Source organism: Lissotriton helveticus, chromosome 8 (genome assembly GCF_964261635.1).
Source record: "Lissotriton helveticus chromosome 8, aLisHel1.1, whole genome shotgun sequence".
Taxonomy (NCBI): domain Eukaryota; kingdom Metazoa; phylum Chordata; class Amphibia; order Caudata; family Salamandridae; genus Lissotriton; species Lissotriton helveticus.
Window position 1 is genome coordinate 1,489,652,428 of NC_136069.1, and position 19,497 is coordinate 1,489,671,924.

At 42.3% G+C, this 19,497-nt stretch overlaps 1 pseudogene; it reads left to right on the forward strand.

Moving 5' to 3' along the window:
- The first annotated feature begins 1,859 nt into the window (after positions 1–1,859).
- The window catches only part of LOC144773917 (dipeptidyl peptidase 1-like), a 128,938-nt pseudogene continuing 111,300 nt past the window's right edge, over positions 1,860–19,497 (forward strand).

The following is a 19,497-nucleotide window of genomic DNA, read 5'->3' on the forward strand; positions in this document are numbered from 1 at the left end:
CGGGTCAGAACTTTCATAGACACCCTGATTGTCATGACTGATGCATCTATCCATGGCTGCTCTGTTTCTTAGTGAGTCATACTTCCTGGCGAAGGTGTATATCCTGCCATTAGCATAATCTATGCGATCTCGGTTGAATTTACTCGCTTTTCTATTTTCCACATCCGCTTCATGTTTAAGAATTTTTTTCTCCATGGTCTCCAATAGTACTTTTTTCTCCTCATTCTCGGGATATTTATCCAGCTCTTTTTCAAGTTCTTGAATTTTCTCCAAAATTCCCTCTAGTTTCCGCTCAGCATGTATTATCAGTGTCTTCATCAATTTTAACGAGCATTCGTTGGTATCCATCTGCCATTGTTTGATCAAATCCATGTCTAGATCATTTAGTGTGGGCATAATTAAAATTCTCAAACCCTTTGGGACTCTTTTAAATTCAATATATTTCTCAAAGGTTGTTTTTTCCCACCACTTATTCACCTCCACGATTTTGGCATGTTGTAACTCTTTAATAACGCTCTGTATTGATCTCTTTTGGGTTTCTGAGGACATTGCTGCGCTGGTTAAGCTTTGGGGAGCCTGAGTCACCATATTATCATCCAATAATTGATTTGCTCTTTGTGTACGATTTGTCATTCTTTCGGCCATTTTTGTATGTGTTATTTTTCTTCTTTTTATCTTTTTTTCTCTTTCTTTTGTTTCTTTATTTCCCTTCGTTATAATCGTGATGTGAGGGTTAATTAAGTGTTCTTAATTGTCTGCACTGCGTGTTGTTTTTTGTTCGTTTATTTATTATATTCAATACTCCTATTGCGAGTTGCCTCTGTTCGTCTTGTATTTTAGACCAGACCGGTTCCGCGTATGCCACTAATTGTAAGTTCAAATACTCCGTGACTGTCTCGCGGGTGCCGCAATAGTACTCCGGCTCCCGCTCTCCAATTCCAGGAGCGGTTACTAACACAGGCAGCTTTCAGAGGTCAACGGGTTAACGCGGGTGAAGCACACCCCTCCCCACTACACCAGCAGTGCGGTAGGCGGTCCCACCACGCCTCCCTCCGCAATCCCGTACTCACCGCCCGGATCTTGCCGCTCGTGAATGCAGTCACTAATGATGTAAATTCGGGTCCTCGGGTCTCACGGTTCTCCTTTCTTCTCGTTGAGGTAGACCGGGACCGTGCGATTTCCAAAGTGGCAGAGGCAGCAGCTACAATTATCCCTCTCTCGATCCGGGGCTGAAACGAGGGTGTGTCGCTGTGTCACCTCAATGCAGAGTGCTCGTGGAGTGCAGATCAACCGCTGCACCAAATATCTTCAATGAAGAACGGACACGGCCAGCTCCAATTCGCAACCAGAGCGTCCGAAACACCACAGCACAAACAGGGTCCAACACTCGTTTTTCAGGTAGATTTTTTTATTATTTCAACACCATCGTGCAGACAAAAGAGGACGGTCGACGCGTTTCGGCGGTTGCCTTCGACTGGACCATAGAGTCCTGCAGTCCAAACAGTCCATTTAAAGTGCAAAGTGCTTAAAGTCCCTTCTTCATTACCATTAAAAACAGACTAGACTGTAACCCTGCTAATCACTTATTTTTCAATGGCCATTTTAGACTTTCATTTTATGTACACAGTTTTATGAGCAAAGAAACATATAGGTAAAGTACCCTATGGCTGAGAATGGCAAATTAAACCTCTTTAGAGCCACATCCCTCCTATCACGACTTCTAAGTTCAGATACAAATTTCCAAGGTTACATAAGAGTAAGAGTAAAAAAGTTAAAAAAGTTAAAAAAGGTTGTTTAAAAAGAGTTAGTTTGAGCTACAATGTATTCCTAATGACTATATCAAATAGTTTCAATAATTCATGGCGAGCATCAAGAAATTCATCATTGATGGCAAAAGTAATATATATATATGTGCACAATCCTTTGAAAAGTAAAAGAAAGCTGCCGAGCCCAATTCCTTTGGTCAGCGTGGTTGAATAATTATTTAATGTAGTAAAAATCGAATCGCCCGACGCGTTTTGGCGCAGCCGCTCCTTGGTCACGGGTCAAAAAACATTTGTATTCACCATTCACATATAGTGCACATGAATATAAACATAAAGGTATGACTACGATATCACCTCCAATATTCTGCAAAACGGCATCCATTTTAAAGGGGTGATTATCACATGGTTGAAACCGTACAATTCAAAGTGTACACTTTATTCCAGAACTGTTGTTCATGGTTTGTTGTGTATGATCAAACGTCATTTATATCTGATAAAACTTATTATTAGAAAATCATCATGTTTCATGTTTCTCATCAATCAAGCCCTAGTGGACATAAGCAAACATTAAGATGCCTCAGTATGTTTTTGCTGTTGCCCTGTGGGCCAATTTCAACAACATATAATCAATGCAGCCCAAGTGGGCATACATATGCAACCTATATATACATTTGGTTCTCTAGTACCCCGTATTGTAGCTCTTTTGCATTCCTCTATATTACAAGGCTATATCTCTGTCTCCTACAAAATAAAAATAATTGCAAAGATCAGTATTAATCAACCTAGAACCATTAAAATTACAAACATTGTACATGAGCGTCACACATGCATTTTATAGTCATGGGACAAACTACTTTGAGGTGATATAGTAGTCTTACCTTTATGTTTATATTTATGTGCACTATATGTGAATGGCGAATACAAATGTTTTTTGACCCGTGACCAAGGAGCGGCTGCTCCGAAAGGCGTCAGACATTTTTTGCTACATGAATTAATTATAAACCATGCTGACTAAAGGAATTGGGCCCTGCAGCTCTGTTTTACTTTACAAAGGATTGTGCATATTTCGGAGCTTGGAAAAATATATATGTTTATATATATATATATATATATATATATATATAAATGGCCCAGGAGGTCCTTCTAGACCATGGGCCTAGGGGGACAGGATATCCTTATTGTGCCATTTTTTAAAAATTAGACACAAGATTAAGTCCCCCAACTCCAGAAATGGCTGCCTGCAACATTTTTCCACAGGTTGCAGGCAGCCAATCAGAGCCTTTCGCAAGGGCCTTGCTCGGGTGGGAGTAAGAAGTCCCATGGTTAAAACAACCCCCGGGCCAATCAGAAGGCTCTGTTTCTTAAATTGGGTTCAAGGGATTCTCATAAGAGTCCCCTGAACCCAACCGTCCAGATATATAAATATTTCTGAGCCTTAATGTTTCAAAAACTACTGAACGGGTTTACACAATATCACAAAAAGAAAGTTTGTGGACCAAGATCTAGCTACCTGCAAAAATGTTATGTGATTCAGTTCAGCAGCTTTTGTGGTAGCATTGAAACACTATGGAAAATGTATGGGGAAATTTGGTTTTGGAACCCCCTTTTTGTCTTGGCCCCCCACCTGAAACTTTCCAGAAAGGAGCAAAGGTGAAAAAAGATTTTTGGGGGAAAAGTTTTGTGAATATTTGTCAAATGGCGCACATTTATAAGCAAGCCAAAAAACTCTCTTCCCATGGAAAAGAAGACACAACTATAACTACCCAGTGACGACTGCTGGATTATATATAAATACATATATATAAATTACTTAATGATGGTCGCCAGTAGGTATTTAAATTGAGATCAGGTTTCCATAAGAAAAGCATTTTTTGACATGCCAAAACTTTGCCGCCATTTGACGAATCTTCACAAACTTTTCCCAAAAAAGTGTCAAGTTAGGTCTTGTTGTGTATGGAAAATGTTAGGGTGATTCATCAAGTTGGGCCAAGAAAAATGGGGGGTAAATAAAAGTGTATTGCTTTAAAAACTCCTGCAGCCCAAACTGCTGGACAGAATTACTCAAAATTTTCCAGAAAGATACATTTTATTCTGCATATCACGTTTTTTGTTATTTGGTGTTAATCAGTTCATTAGTTGTCGAGAAATTAAATTAAATCCAAATTTGAATATCTAGGGTCATGAAGCCTTTATAAATAATAACAAGCATGTACAGAGAACTGCAGAGCTATGATAAGCTGCCAACACTTCAACCAGGAAGTGTTGGCAGCCATCTTCGGAAACGGCTTTATCCGAGTCCCAAAAGAAATGCAAAAAATAGAAAAGGGGACAGGGTCGGAATACTGCAGTCAACAATGATGGGAGCGAAAATTGTGGACTGCATGTACCATGATGCAAAGGAGCAAACTTTTCTGGGCTTTGATGTATTGTCTGGCAGCACCCTTTTCCCAGCCCAAACTGATTTTTATGACCACCTTTACTATTTATCACACATTCCTAATGTTCCTTTTCGTAAAAATTGCATTCTGGCCCGTTGATTACACTTTATTTAGCCGGAAAGTTCGTCCCGAGCCATAGTATGGCCCGCGTGTGGAGAGTAGGGCCCAAGTGGGAGATTCCAGCCCAACTGTGGATGTAAAGATACGACTCGTAAATGAGCACTGTAAATACCAAAAGTCGTAAAGTTAGACTTTGTTCTCAGATTCCCTTTGTGAACCGGCCCTCTAGTGTCTAAAATACTGTAAAATGTGTGCATACATGTGTTTTACACCTCTTTAAAGAGGCGTGATCGCCGCGGTACTGAAGTCATCGCGACACTTAGCGCAATCATGAAAATTGGTAGTAGGTTTTAAATACAATTTTTGAAAAAGTTACTACAAATGTATGTGTACAAACATGTTCTTTGAGTTAGCAATGTGTGTATAGTATGAATTATAATGAACCTTTTATGGTATCTTTTTTTATGTGATAGTGGTCATTGAATGTTGCCTTTATATGGCGATTAAGCGTCATGATTACAAGGATCTCAACATCATCGTGAATTTCAAAAATTCCCCCAAAAATAATTTTACGAGAAAATTAATAACATTTTGGGCTCCTGGGTGGCTCTTACAAGAGCCTTTGAGTTGAGAGTATGTATACGACAATATTTTGAAAACCCATAGAAATTAACTGAAAAAAACAAAGGTTACAGGGATGTTATAGTTAGGAAATAGAATAAAAAAACCTTTGAAATTCACTAAAAAAAGCAAAGGTTACATGGACGTCATAGGTAGGCTGACATTTCACTTGTACAAAACCAAAGAAATTCAGTAGTTATAGTTAGCTAAGTAACTATAAATTGTGCCCCCGCAATGAACTGCTTATGAATTCCATATTACATCACTCCTGACATGGTCTATGAGATCACTGATGATATCACGGATGACATCACAAATGACATCTCTAATGACATCATCCACAGAATCTCTGACGCACTCACTCACACCCCATATAAACTTTTATACACCCACTCCAACTTTCACATTAACATTCTCAAATCCATTGAAATACCCAGAACAGGACTCACCCACAACAGGACTTACACACCCACTCACTGATTTATAAGTCTGCATACACATCCACCCAGTTACCCATACAACCACTCATAATCCAACTCACTCACTAATACAGCCACTGAGGTATCAACTCATGCACCCATACAGCCGCTCACACACTGTCAGTAATCCATTGAGTTAGTAAACTCACCCCTCCAATCACACAGATACTTACACACCCATACAGTTACACACACTTACTTACGCATATATATAATACACAAACTCATCTATACAGTTACTGATATAAGCACACACTCGCCCATACAGCCTCTCTCACATTCACTCACTTACCCATAGTCACTCATATACTCCAACACTCACCTATACTGCTTTTAATATATGCAGTTACTCACCCATATACCACTGACACAATAATTCACTCATCGACACAGCCATACATACATTCAGTCACCCATACTGCCTCTCACAGGTACACTCACTGACCCATACAGCCACTGGCTCACTCACTCACTCATCTATGCAGGTAGTCACACACCCCCACATCCACCCACACAGACACTCACACACCCATACAGGTAGTCAGAGAACTAATCAATCACTCATACAGCCATGCATGTACCCACCCACTAACCTATACAGCCACTTAGACACCAACTGACATAGTCATTCACGCAACCTAGTCACACAGGCATATCTTCACTGAGACACCTAATAACTCAATTATACAGTCAGTCACACACCCACTGAATCCTCCATATACGCACTATAGGTAGTTATATGTAAGAACCAAAGTTACTATAGGAAAATATTTTTTTGTTTTGCCAATAACTTTGGCGCAGCTTGACGAATCTTCACAAAATCTTCAAATAATGTCCCCTTTTTGGTTCAGCTGCTGTGTTGAAAATTTGAGGTGATCCGTCAAGTGGGGGTCGAGAAAAGCGGGGTGTCCCGAAATGCTTTTTCCCCATTTTATGTCTCTGGGGATTTTTCATTTTGTGAACACGACTACAGCAAGAACCGCTCGCTGAACGGAATTACACCAAATTTGGCAGAAAGCGAGATATTGGTCCAGACTGCATGCTTTTTGGGTTTTGGTGTAAATCCATTCAGTAGTTTTAAACATTTTTTAGTTGCAAAAATACAGATATCAGAGGACGTGAGTCCTTGAAGTGAATTCATGGATCTTAAAAAATGTTTATTGGCTACCAACACTTCAACCAGGAAGTATTGGCAGCATAAAGCCGAGTCCCACAAAAATATTTTTTTTTAAAAAGGCAGGGTGGGTCTACGTTGATCCCCCAGATATATTGGTAGGCCCAACCAGGGAGTAAAGAGAATCTTTTGAAATGTTGCCACTAATTTACGGGTGGATCCGTTGTTGGAGGCCATAGGGGAAGCCCCAATGCCCCCGCAGGCCCAGCCATCTCCCTGCCTCCAGCGGTACCCGATATTGCTCACACCCACAGGGAACAGCTAAAATGTCGCTCCCTGCGGGCAGGAGTAATTTTTCATCTGTTTCACTACCTGCTTCAGTGCTGGCAGGGAAACAGATGAAAAGTTCTCCATCAGCAGGCAGGAGCATTTTTTATGCTTCCACCTGCTGAGAGTGGGGAACAGCGTTTACAACGCAACTTTTACAACGAAGTACCTTTACGACCCAACCATTACAACGCAACTTTTACAACGACTTGCGCTGAGGAGCGCTCTAGGATAGGGAATAGTTTTAATTTACTATCCAACACCTTCCCTACTATCCACGGGGACTGGAGTTGGAATAGTAAATTAAACTATTCACTATCCAGCGCCCCCCAACGCAAGTCGTTGTAATGACTTGCGTTGTAAAACTTGCATCGTAAAGGCATGCATTGTAAAAGCATGCGTTGTAACGACATACATCCGCTGAGAGTGGACTTACTGTTCGCTCTTACTTGGCAGAAGCTTTAAAATTGCTGCTGCCAAGTGAGAGTAAACATAGGTTTCCCTGCTCACAGAAGTGCACTCAGGGAAACCACTATGCCTTAGGGGTCGGCACTCTGGGACTTAGCTGGATGATGGGGGTCCCCGGAGCCATTAATAGCTCTAGGAGGAGGGCGATCCCTTTCCCATTTATTTGTATGTGCATTCCCTGGGGCTGAAAGCAGCCCAGGAGGGGAGCTGCATGCCCGCTTCTCAATATTACAAAAGACTGGACCCTAGAGGATGGGGTCCCCTTGTAAATAACGGCCATGCCCAGGGGGTAGCAGTTCCCTGTGCCAAAAGCACCTTGGGGAGAGGGATATGTGTGCCACGTTCCCTTTTAAAATAATAAGCAATTCCTCCCAGGACCTGGCCCACTGAGGGGATAATAACAAAAAACGTGGAAAAAAGTGTTTGTTTTTAATTTTATGTGGATCCATGTATCCTCCACAAATTTGTGGAATTGTTTTTTTTTTAAGTTTTGGTTTTTGGCCCACGGCACCAGGCCTGGGGGGTCAGGGTATCCCTACCCTGCCCCCTTGTCTTTTTTTTTTACACTTTTTATTCCTTTTTTTCTTCTTTGGACTCAGCAAAGTCCCACCTGATTGAAGTGGTGGCAGCAAATCACGGCATTCCTAAGGGCACTTGGATTTGTGGATCCACTGGGTGGATTTACGATTGATCTGTGTCCCTAGATATCTATAATTTTTTTTTCTTTTATGGCTCCAAAATTACTGAACGGATTTACACCCAAATACTAAAAGAGATCTTTCTGGGCCAAAATCTAGATTTCTGCCAAGATTTTAGCTTACTACTAAATTTGGTGTTGTTCCGTCCAGCTGTATTCTTGACTAAAATCCCTGCAGCTCCTGCCTGACAAATCAACCTGAAAATTTCAAGATAACAACTGAAGTGTGTAGGAGAGTAGGATCTGCTTACTATGGTTACACCAACTTTTTGCTGGTGTTTCACTGTTTATCGACTTTAGTCTGGCTGGGGCCCTGCTAACCAGGACCCCAGCCTAGCTGCTTCCTCTGTAAATTGATTGCATGTACAGTAGGTACACTCCAGATTGGTTACTGGGTTACCCTTGTGAGTCCCTAGTATATGGTACCTTAGGTACTAAGGGCATAGGTACCCCAGTGGCCTACCAGGGGCTGAAGCATGTATTATGCCACCCCTGGGAAGCCTTCCAAAATGGCACCACAGGTCTGCTACTGCAGCCTGGGTAAGGTGGTGCATGCACTCCTTACTCAGATTCAGGTTACCTATATCTACCTTATATCACTGACACATATAAACCTATAAGTCACTCCTTTGGCAGGCCTTAACAATCCTGAATTGAGTGCTTAGTTTTGTGTGAGAGGGTGCCCAAGCATGAGCAGGACCCCTCTGCAGCTTTCGCAATCACTTCTCTGTAGCTGTTCTGTGATGCAGCCATACCATATACTCTTAAGTGCATTATAACCTCGCTGTAAATGCTGACCTCATACTGCTGGATGAAACTCTGGCAGGGGAAGCCTGGACAATAGGTTTCCTGTCACAGGGAGTTGTGACCACCTCCCAGACAGGCTTTAGTGTATTGGGGCTGAATGCTTTTCAGACAGGGGTGGGGGCACACGTGGTGTCCCTGTGCATACCCCAGTTAAAACCAGTTGAAGGGGCACTCAACCCCTGCTCTGGCACAAAACTGGACAAAGGGAAAGGGGTGTAACCACCCTGGGTCCTCCCATAGGTGGGACCCTAGAGTAAGTCCTACCCCTAAACTTAGTATAAGTATAGGAACCCACTCCTTAGGACTTCAGATTACCCTGGACGAAACTCTGCAACATATATCCTGGAACTCCAACATTCTATTTCGACTAGAAGACGGAAGAATCTCCCTTGGGGTCAAGGAGTGACTCCCCTGTTCAAACAGGCACCAAAGAAGCTTCTTGCCGGTCTACATTTCCAAGGCTACAGCCGGATCCTGACGGATTTGTGACACAGGACCCAGACTTCCATACTTCTCCGAGGCCGACTCGAGATCCCAGCAAAGCTGAGACCAGCAGCCCTCACGAGTGACGTGGAACCGGAACCCCTGGACACCGTGCACATTTGCTAGTGCATCGACTTCCCGAGCTGTCCTGAAATTGTGCATTGGGCTACTTGTAGTCCAAGCATGAGCGCCATTTGCACCGAAGTTTGTGGGCCTACACTCCACACGAGTGTTCCTTGGGCCCACTTCTAGCATTTCCGCTCGAGGCTCCTTCGCGATCCCTGGTCCGTAGACTGGTGGGTCCCCACGAAGGTAACTCTTCTGTTTCTTGGGCTTTCCAGGTTGCTCCAGATGTGTCCTGACTCCCTTCCAAAGGATGAGTCCTTCAGACCTTACTGGTCTGCACCAAAGCCAATCTTTGCTTTCTGCGTGGGTTGCTGTTGCTAAGGCCAAGGCTTGTTGGGTCCAATCCGGAAACCAACAATACAGCACTCGACATCCTTTGTGGGACAGCTCAAATCCAGCTCCTGGTTGTCCTTGATACCTCCTGGTCCTCGTGGTTGAAGAGTCAAGCTGCACCTTCTTCACCTAAAATCACCCGACATTGGTTGGCATCTTTTCCTCACCTTCCTGGTCACTGGCTAGTGACCCAGACTCTGTCCCCTCTGCTTTCAGGTTCTTCAGATCTTTGATCCACCCTTGGAGCCACCCGGACACTTTCGTCTTGGCTGCCAGCAGCACTTTGCAGCAGATCGCCATTGAAAACGGCGATGAAACCCGACACCAAAAGACACCTATGCACCCGGCTTCCCTGTGTGAGGTAACTCAAGTACTCCAGTGCCCCCATGGGTATTGACTCTAGAACTGCCTAGTTCTAAAGGGATTTGCTCCAAGTCCTCGGCTAAGTGTCCTTTATCTGTAATTTTCCAACCGCGGTTTTCCCCTTAGAAGTTAATGGTGATTCGCTGCTGTGTTTAGACACTGCACACGTCCCCTGTGGGTCACCTGTGTCACTACCTTTGGTGATTCCTGGTGGCCCTAGCAGTTCTAAAGGCTCTAGGCCTTGTATCTATGTCAGTTGTGGTTCTTATACCACTTTCTTAGTATATGGTTTGTGACGCCCCTAGGGCTAGTCATATATTGTGCTAATTTACTGTGTGCTAAATAAGTTTACTTTATGTACTTTTGCCTTTAGCCTCATAAAGAGACTAGAGGGACGTGTTTGGAATAAATACATATATTTTATATATATGCCTGGTGTGGTTCTCCTTTCATTTGGTCATTCATCAGATTAAAGACTGGTAAAACAAGCTGCTTTACATTCCTTCACGAATTAGCCTGAAGGCTGCTATCCACAGCTACCACTAGAATAGCTTTCTATATAGGTTGTCTTTAAACCTACCATCAATACGGGTCGTTTGGACTGGTGTAAGGTGCCCACTAGAATAGTATACAGCATATGCCAGGCCAACTTCTCACAAAGTGAGTTTTGAAAATGTTGTTAAGATTCGTCAAACGGCGCCAAAGTTATTAACAAAACAAAAAATGCTCCATCTATGGAAACTAGATCCTAACTATAACTACCTATCATCTATGCAAACTACGTCCTAACTATAACTACCTACTGGCAGTCGCCAGTAGGTAGTTATAGTTAGGGCCTAGATGCCATAGTTAAAGCATTTTTTGTTTTGCTAATAACATCGAGGGGTCTGTGATCGACCGCACATGGGCAAGAATTGTCCTAAAATGTTTTATTTTGTCACAGGAGGAACCACCGTGGTGCTCAGTGTGGCCTCCATGTGAATCTGCGGCGGATCCAGACCCCAATTAAAAAAAACACATACACCCAGTCACACACTCTCATACATCCTAGCACTCATACACCCAGTCACACATCCATACAGCCACTCACACCTCATACAGTCACTGATACATCTACCCAGAGAACCACTCACAGATCAACACAGGTACCCCCACTTACACACCCACACAATCACTCACCCACTCATACAACCACTCACACACCCAGTCAGAGACCCACAAAACCACTTACACACTCATACAGCCACTCACACACCCACTTACAGACCCAAAGAACCATTCATACATCCCCTCACAGACACACACACACAGGCACACACCCACATACATACTCATACAACTAGTTAAGCACCCACACAGCCACTGAACATACTCACTGCACTCAGCATATGCTCTTTCACACACACACTTACACAACCACACATGTACCCATACAGCCACTCACACCCCTCATCAGAGACCCAGAACACCACTCACATACTGTTAGAAATTGGGTTTCTGGTTAGCTAGGGTATGCACCTAAGCCAGGCAGAACCCACCACTCTAGTTAGGGCAAGTCAGATACACACCAAGATAACCTGTGCTCACCCACTGGTAGGTTGGCATTAAGCAGGCAGGCTGATCATCAGAGGCAATGTGTAAAGCAATTGTGCAACACACAATCAGTAAAACAATGAATACACCACAAAAGAGACTCCACACAGGGTTATATATTGTACATCAAAAAAGATCAAAACAACATAAATCATACCATTAGTGCAAGTAATGCAGGTTTGTTTAGAGAAAAACACATGAATTACAATGTGCCACCAATAGGGTACAGAAGCACCTGCGCTTCTACTAGACTTTATAAGATAAGTTGTTGGGTGCACTGTTTATGTGATGAACACTTTGCTGAATGTAGGAAAAGTACATTCCATTTAATTTAGGGCTTTTACTTTAATTTCCTATCAAAGACAACTGGATCAATAATCGGACCATCTAATTTTGGAGCAGCAAAGTAATACTCCAAAAAGTCCTACGGTCACATGAAGATCATAGAGGGGGAATAAAACCACAAAGCCTATGAATTGATGTTGTGAGAGTCCCCTCCCGGACCCTTGAAAATAGGCACTGCCAATCCCAGCTGCCTGCAAGTGCACAGTGCAGCTTCAGTTCCCACAAGATTCCTGGTGGTTACAGTACCTTCTTCCTGGCAAGTTGCTGATCTTCGTGATAAAGTTTACCACAAGGATATCACAGTCTCCTTTCTGGGGCTATTGTGAGCCATCTCTGTGTCCCGCTGCTTAACCATGAGTCGTCGACAGCATCCTGCAGGCAACATGGAAGGCGGGTTACGCTATTACCTCAGCAACCTGAAAAGCAGGAAGGTGGTGAGGGAGCAGATGCTCTGCAGCCTGCCCAGCATCTGTCGTAGATCAGGACTGGTACACGGGTCCGTTGTAGGAATATGAAGCACTTCTCTGTTAGGATGAGAAGCGCAGTGGCCACACAAGGCACTCTCTTCGTTGGAGTGCGATCACTAAAGACACATGGAACACTTCCCTGGACAGAGCATGCAGTGCTGTACTTTAATACACAAAGTACATCCTTGGTGCCGAGGGATGCTCCGGGAAACGTACTAGCCCTCACAGAATGCAGTTTCCCAGCAGAAGTGTTGGCCAAAGCAGCAACAAGGTCTTTGATGGCTGTGAGACTTCGAGAGAACAGGGGACAAGCAAACCAACCCTTGGAGAGCACTTGTAGGGCACCAAAGTGGGTAGCAGGCATTGGGCCAGCACATCAAGGCAAGCTGCAAAGTGGCAGTCCCTGCTGCAGGCCAACACAGCAAAGCAGTTAGCAAAATGGAGGTTTCTCCTACCAGCACAGCAGTCCTCCTGGCAGCGTGCAGATGTAGAGCCAGCCGTGTCCGTTTACAAATCCCATGCAGTGTCAAAAACTATGGGAACAGGGGATCAGAGACCCAGTACCTATACTCAAAAATGTGTTTGATATAGGGGTGACTTCAAAATAACCCCAGAAGTGCACAACAATCCCTTTCAGCATAGTCCTGGCTCCAGACAATCAGTACGGGGTAAATCAGCCCTTTGTGTGAGGGCAGGACACAACCTATTCAAAAGTAAGTGTGAACCACCTCTCCCTTTCCCTGCCCAGGAAGACTATCGGTATGTATATGAATGCAGATGTATCCCCTCTCACACCCAGCTCTGTCTGTGTTGTGACTGTCTAAAGAGTATGCACAAACTGTAGCTGTCACCCAGCCCAGTCGTGTATTAGAGACAAGCTGAAAATCATAAAAACTTGTAATCACAGAAAAATACCCACTTCTAAAAGTACCATTTCTAAAAGAGTAATGTGAAATCCAACTTCCAAAGTAAGTCAGGATTTGTCATTACTATTCTAAACATACCAAACATGGCAACCCCATTCCGTTCTGATCAGGAATCATCACTTAAAAATAGATAAGGGACTTCCCTATGCTAGTTTATGAGAAGAGTATGCCTCAGCAGTGAAAAACAGGCTGTTTGTCACTATCAGGGCATGTAAAACCCAGAAGGTACATGTCCTACCTTTTACTTGCACAGCACCCAGTCCATAGGGCTACTTGGGGCCTGCCTTAGGGGTGACCTATGTGTAATAAAAGGAGAGTTTAAGGCTTGGCAAGTAGTTTTAAATGCCATGTTGGCAGTAAACTGTGCACACAGGCCCTGGTTGGAAAGGCTAATTCTGTGGGTGGCGCTATTGGTGCTTCAGGCCCTCTAGTAGCATTTAATTTGCAGGCCCTGGGTATGTGGTATACAATTTTACAAGGGACTTACATGTAGATTAAATATGGCAAACAAGTGTAAACCAATTATGCCATACTTAGTGAGAGAGAGCAGATGCTCTTTAGCACTGGTTAGCAGTGGTAAATTGCCCAGATTCCTAAAACCAACAAACAATTGGTTAGAATAATAGGCGGAGGAAGGCAACACATTTGGGGATAACCCTGTAGAAATGGCCAGGTCCAACACACACCCACTCACACACCCATATAGTCACTCATGCAGCCCCTAACACACTCAGAAAATACTCCCATACCTATTTACACATTTATATAGCCACGCATTCACCCACTTACAGACACAGAGAACCACTCATACATTCACACCATACCCACACAGCCACTTACACACCCTTCCACACACCCAGCACATACACTCTCACATACACACAGACACTTACAAACTCTAACAGCCACTCACACACCCATACAGCCACTCACGTACCCAGAAACTACTCCCACACCCATTTCTACACTTATACAATCACTCACACACCCACCTACAGACCCAGAAAACCACGCATACATCCACTCACAGACCCACACGACCACTTACACACCCATCCACACACCCAACACATACACTCTCACATACAAACATACACATACACACTCTCAAAACCAATCAAACACCCATACAGCTAGGCACACACATTCAGAATTCCAGAAAACTATTTGCACACACATTAACACATCTATACAGCCACTCACATATTCATTTATAGACCCAGAGAACTACTCACACATCTACTTACAGGCACTCATACACCCACATACACACGCACACACACACACATATACTTCTACGTTCACAACCACTCACACACCCATACAGCCAGTCACACAACTTTTCAGAGATCCAGAAAGCCAGTCACACACCCATACAGCCACGTTATAGTTAGGAAATAACATTGAAAAACCTTAGAAATTCATCGAAAAAAACAAAGCTTATAGGGACATTATAATTAGAAAATAGAATCAAAAACCTTAAAAATTCACTGAAGAAAAACAAAGGTTACAGGAACATTATATTTAGGTTTAGATTTTACACACCCAAAACCATGGAAATTCAACAGTTATAGTTATAGTTATTTCAAGTAACCTTAGCCCGTGCCCTAAGGTAACCATAATTTGAACCCTCTCAATGCACTGCTAATTATCCCACATAATACATCAGTCATGAAATCTTCTATGACATCATTGATAATATCACTGCAACATTTGAAGTGAAATTATCGATGAGAAAACTGCATGGTGAGGGCATGAGTTAGAGTTACTGGAGATAACTATAACTGCTGAATTTCTATGGTTTTATGTGTTTAAAATCTGGACCTAATGATAACATCACTGTAAACTTTGTTTTTTCCAGTATGTATGTGTGAATATATATGTATGTGTGTTTGTGTGTGTAGATATATACATACTACCTACTGACGGTCGCCAATAGGTAGTTATAGTTAGGACGTAGTTACCATAGGAAAATCACAACATTCTATTCCCAATAACTTTGGCACCGGTTGACGAATCTTCGTGAAATTTTCAAAACGTATGGCTCGCTTCGGTCCACTCCTATCTAAAAAGTTTCGGGATGATTCGTCTAGCGGGGGCCGAGAAAAAGGGGGGTCTCAAAACATGTTTTCTCCATGCAATTTTCCATAGGAAACTTTAGACACGGCTACAGCCCGGACTGCTGAACGGAATTACACCAAATTTGGCAAAAAGGTAGCCCTTGGTTCAGAAAGAGCCCTTTTTGTTAAATGGTGTAAATCTGTTCAGTAGTTTTTTAAAATTTTAATGGAACAATAAATATATATATATATATCTGGGCAGAGCCTAACCACACATCTCATCGTGAGATCTGATTGGCTGTCAGCACAAGCAGCAGCAAGAAGTGTTGGCAGCCATCTTGGGGCTAATATACTTGATAGCACCTCATTAAAAAGCATTGCAGTTAATAGAAGGTTTTAAGACTTTAGATACATTATAAATCATTTATTGATGGTACCATACTTTTTTTAGAAATTGTGGTGTGTTCTAAGGTGATTTTACCATGTGCAAAAGCTTCTGCTGGGATATCATGAATCATGTTTGAGAGAAAACTATGTTCTCATGATTTTCCCACAGAGGTTTGGAAGGTGATCTATAAGCTAAACTGAGAGCATATTTTCTGTAAATTCACATTATCTATCTCAGTCATGTGAGAATGAAGTCTGACATTCTCAGTAAAACATGTACATCCAACAAGGGCAGAGACTGTCAGTTGATTCCTTTCTGTTCTACTGCATCTTCTCAGAGTGTTCTAAAGAACAACTAGAGCGCTAACAGTCCTACTTATGACAAACCTGTTGCACACTTGAAGCCATCTTGATTGGAATAAAGTTTTAACTCTCAAAACATTTAATTTAAAAAGGAACAAAATGAGGGGGTTCACTTTGCCATAGAAAGTATGATTCGTGCTGCAGAAAGAAAAATGAGGGCACGTTTTGAGTGACTTCTCAAATCCTCTTCCATTTCATTAAAAAATTCTGACATGCAGACTGAAACATCCACTTTCAATACCAGCAGCAGACTTCCCTGGTGAGCAGTAGCTTTACTACAATGATCTAATAAGCAACTAGAGTCCTAACATTCAGAATTTATGGCAAATGTGTGACACATCTGAATGCCTTCTTGATGGAATCAAAGTAAAAAACTGAAAGCATTTCCTACTGAGGAGACTGTAGTAAATGAGGAAATTAGGAAACTCCATAACAAATAAGTCTCCCAAGATGGCCACCAGAGACAAAAGAGCCCAAATGTAGCACAAATATCACCCAGATGTAGCCCAAGTATAGCCCAATGACAGAATGTCCCAGAGTGTTCTAAAGAACAACTAGAGCGCTAACAGTCCTACTTATGACAAACCTGTTGCACACTTGAAGCCATCTTGATTGGAATAAAGTTTTAACTCTCAAAACATTTAATTTAAAAAGGAACAAAATGAGGGGGTTCACTTTGCCATAGAAAGTATGATTCGTGCTGCAGAAAGAAAAATGAGGGCACGTTTTGAGTGACTTCTCAAATCCTCTTCCATTTCATTAAAAAATTCTGACATGCAGACTGAAACATCCACTTTCAATACCAGCAGCAGACTTCCCTGGTGAGCAGTAGCTTTACTACAATGATCTAATAAGCAACTAGAGTCCTAACATTCAGAATTTATGGCAAATGTGTGACACATCTGAATGCCTTCTTGATGGAATCAAAGTAAAAAACTGAAAGCATTTCCTACTGAGGAGACTGTAGTAAATGAGGAAATTAGGAAACTCCATAACAAATAAGTCTCCCAAGATGGCCACCAGAGACAAAAGAGCCCAAATGTAGCACAAATATCACCCAGATGTAGCCCAAGTATAGCCCAATGACAGAATGTCCCAGAGTGTTCTAAAGAACAACTAGAGCGCTAACAGTCCTACTTATGACAAACCTGTTGCACACTTGAAGCCATCTTGATTGGAATAAAGTTTTAACTCTCAAAACATTTAATTTAAAAAGGAACAAAATGAGGGGGTTCACTTTGCCATAGAAAGTATGATTCGTGCTGCAGAAAGAAAAATGAGGGCACGTTTTGAGTGACTTCTCAAATCCTCTTCCATTTCATTAAAAAATTCTGACATGCAGACTGAAACATCCACTTTCAATACCAGCAGCAGACTTCCCTGGTGAGCAGTAGCTTTACTACAATGATCTAATAAGCAACTAGAGTCCTAACATTCTGAATTTATGGCAAATGTGTGACACATCTGAATGCCTTCTTGATGGAATCAAAGTAAAAAACTGAAAGCATTTTCTACTGAGGAGACTGTAGTAAATGAGGAAATTAGGAAACTCCATAACAAATAAGTCTCCCAAGATGGCCACCAGAGACAAAAGAGCCCAAATGTAGCACAAATATCACCCAGATGTAGCCCAAGTATAGCCCAATGACAGAATGTCCCAGAGTGTTCTAAAGAACAACTAGAGCACTAACAGTCTTACCTATGACAAAAGTATGGCACACCTGAAGCCATCTTGATTGGAATAAAGTGGTAACACTTAAAACATTTAATTTGCAAAGGAACAAAATGAGGGGGTTAATTTTGCCTTAGAAATTATGATCAGTGCTGCAGAAAGAAAAATGAGGGCACATTTTTACTGCTCAAATCCTCTTCTATTTCATTAAAACAATTCTGACATGCAGACTGAAACATGCACTTTTAATACCAGCAGCAGACTTCCGTGGTGAGCAGTAGCTTTACTACAGGGATTTAATGAGCAACTAGAGTGCTAACATTCAGAATGTTTGGCAAATGTGTGACATATCTGAATACCTTCTTGATAGAATCAAATTAAAAAAAGGAAAGCATGTCCTACTGAGGAGACTGCAGTAAATAAGGAAATTAGGAAACTTCATAACAAATAAATCTCCCAAGATGGCCACCAGAGGCAAAAGAGCCCAAATGTAGCACAAATATCACCCATATGTAGCCCACATGTAGCCCAATGACAGCAGTGTCCAAACATTTTTATTTTTTGTGTTTTTGCAGTTTTATATAGTGTAGACTTGTCAGGTATTGGAGTGCTTTACATGAGCATTGGTTACATCACACAAGAACAAATTCATTTTCGTTTTAGACATGGGGAGAGTAAGTGATTTGACCAGAATCACAGAATGTCGAGCTGAAGCAGAAACTCCAACCTGGTTCCCCAGTTGCAAAGTCTGCAGCTCTGGAAGTAACACCACATCCTCTCCCCTAAGTGCAACATTTAATCAAGTGGTCAACTGGATAAAAAAACATAAAGATAACAAATAATTTAAAAGTGCTTTGTCGCTATTTCAAAACTCATAAAATGTGTCCTCATTTTAGTTTATTAGAGCACTAACCATAATTCTGATGCACATAAGACCCTCTCATATTTGTAATTTCTAAAGGAAATGCTCTAGGTATTACAGTTTTGATTACATCAAGATGACGTCATGCGTTCCACACTTTTGTAATAAATATAGAATGTTAGCAGTCTAGTTGTTCATTAGGGTACTGTTGAGAGGCAGAGGCCAGGGACATGGACTCTGAAAATTGAAGGCATGTAGGAGGGTGCAGAGGCAACAATTTGACCACACTGGGCAGGCAGGAAGGGCAGTGGCAGCACAACAGGCTATGGAGGGCAGTGGAAAGGGGGTATGGAACACAAACCAACAATACAGGACTGGGAAGAGAGGCTGTGGCAATATAATAGACCATTGTGGGCAGAAGTACAACCATACTTGCCAACAGATCCCATGCAGCCAGGAAACGTCCAATGTTTTTAAGCCCAAATGGGCTTTATTTGATCTGTTTCCTGTCTACAATCTCCTCTTTTTCAATGTAAGTCAAAGGGGAAAATCAATACCCCAGATATTTTTCAAAATCTGCCTCTTACCAAGTTCAAAATGTTAGCAAGTACGGTACATTGTATCATGAAGGAAGGAGGAATTGGGGTACAGAGAACAGGAGGGACATAGAGAGGTGCACCAAACTGACCCTACAGGCATCAGGGTTTGCAGCAGCACAATACACCACACAGGGCATGTGG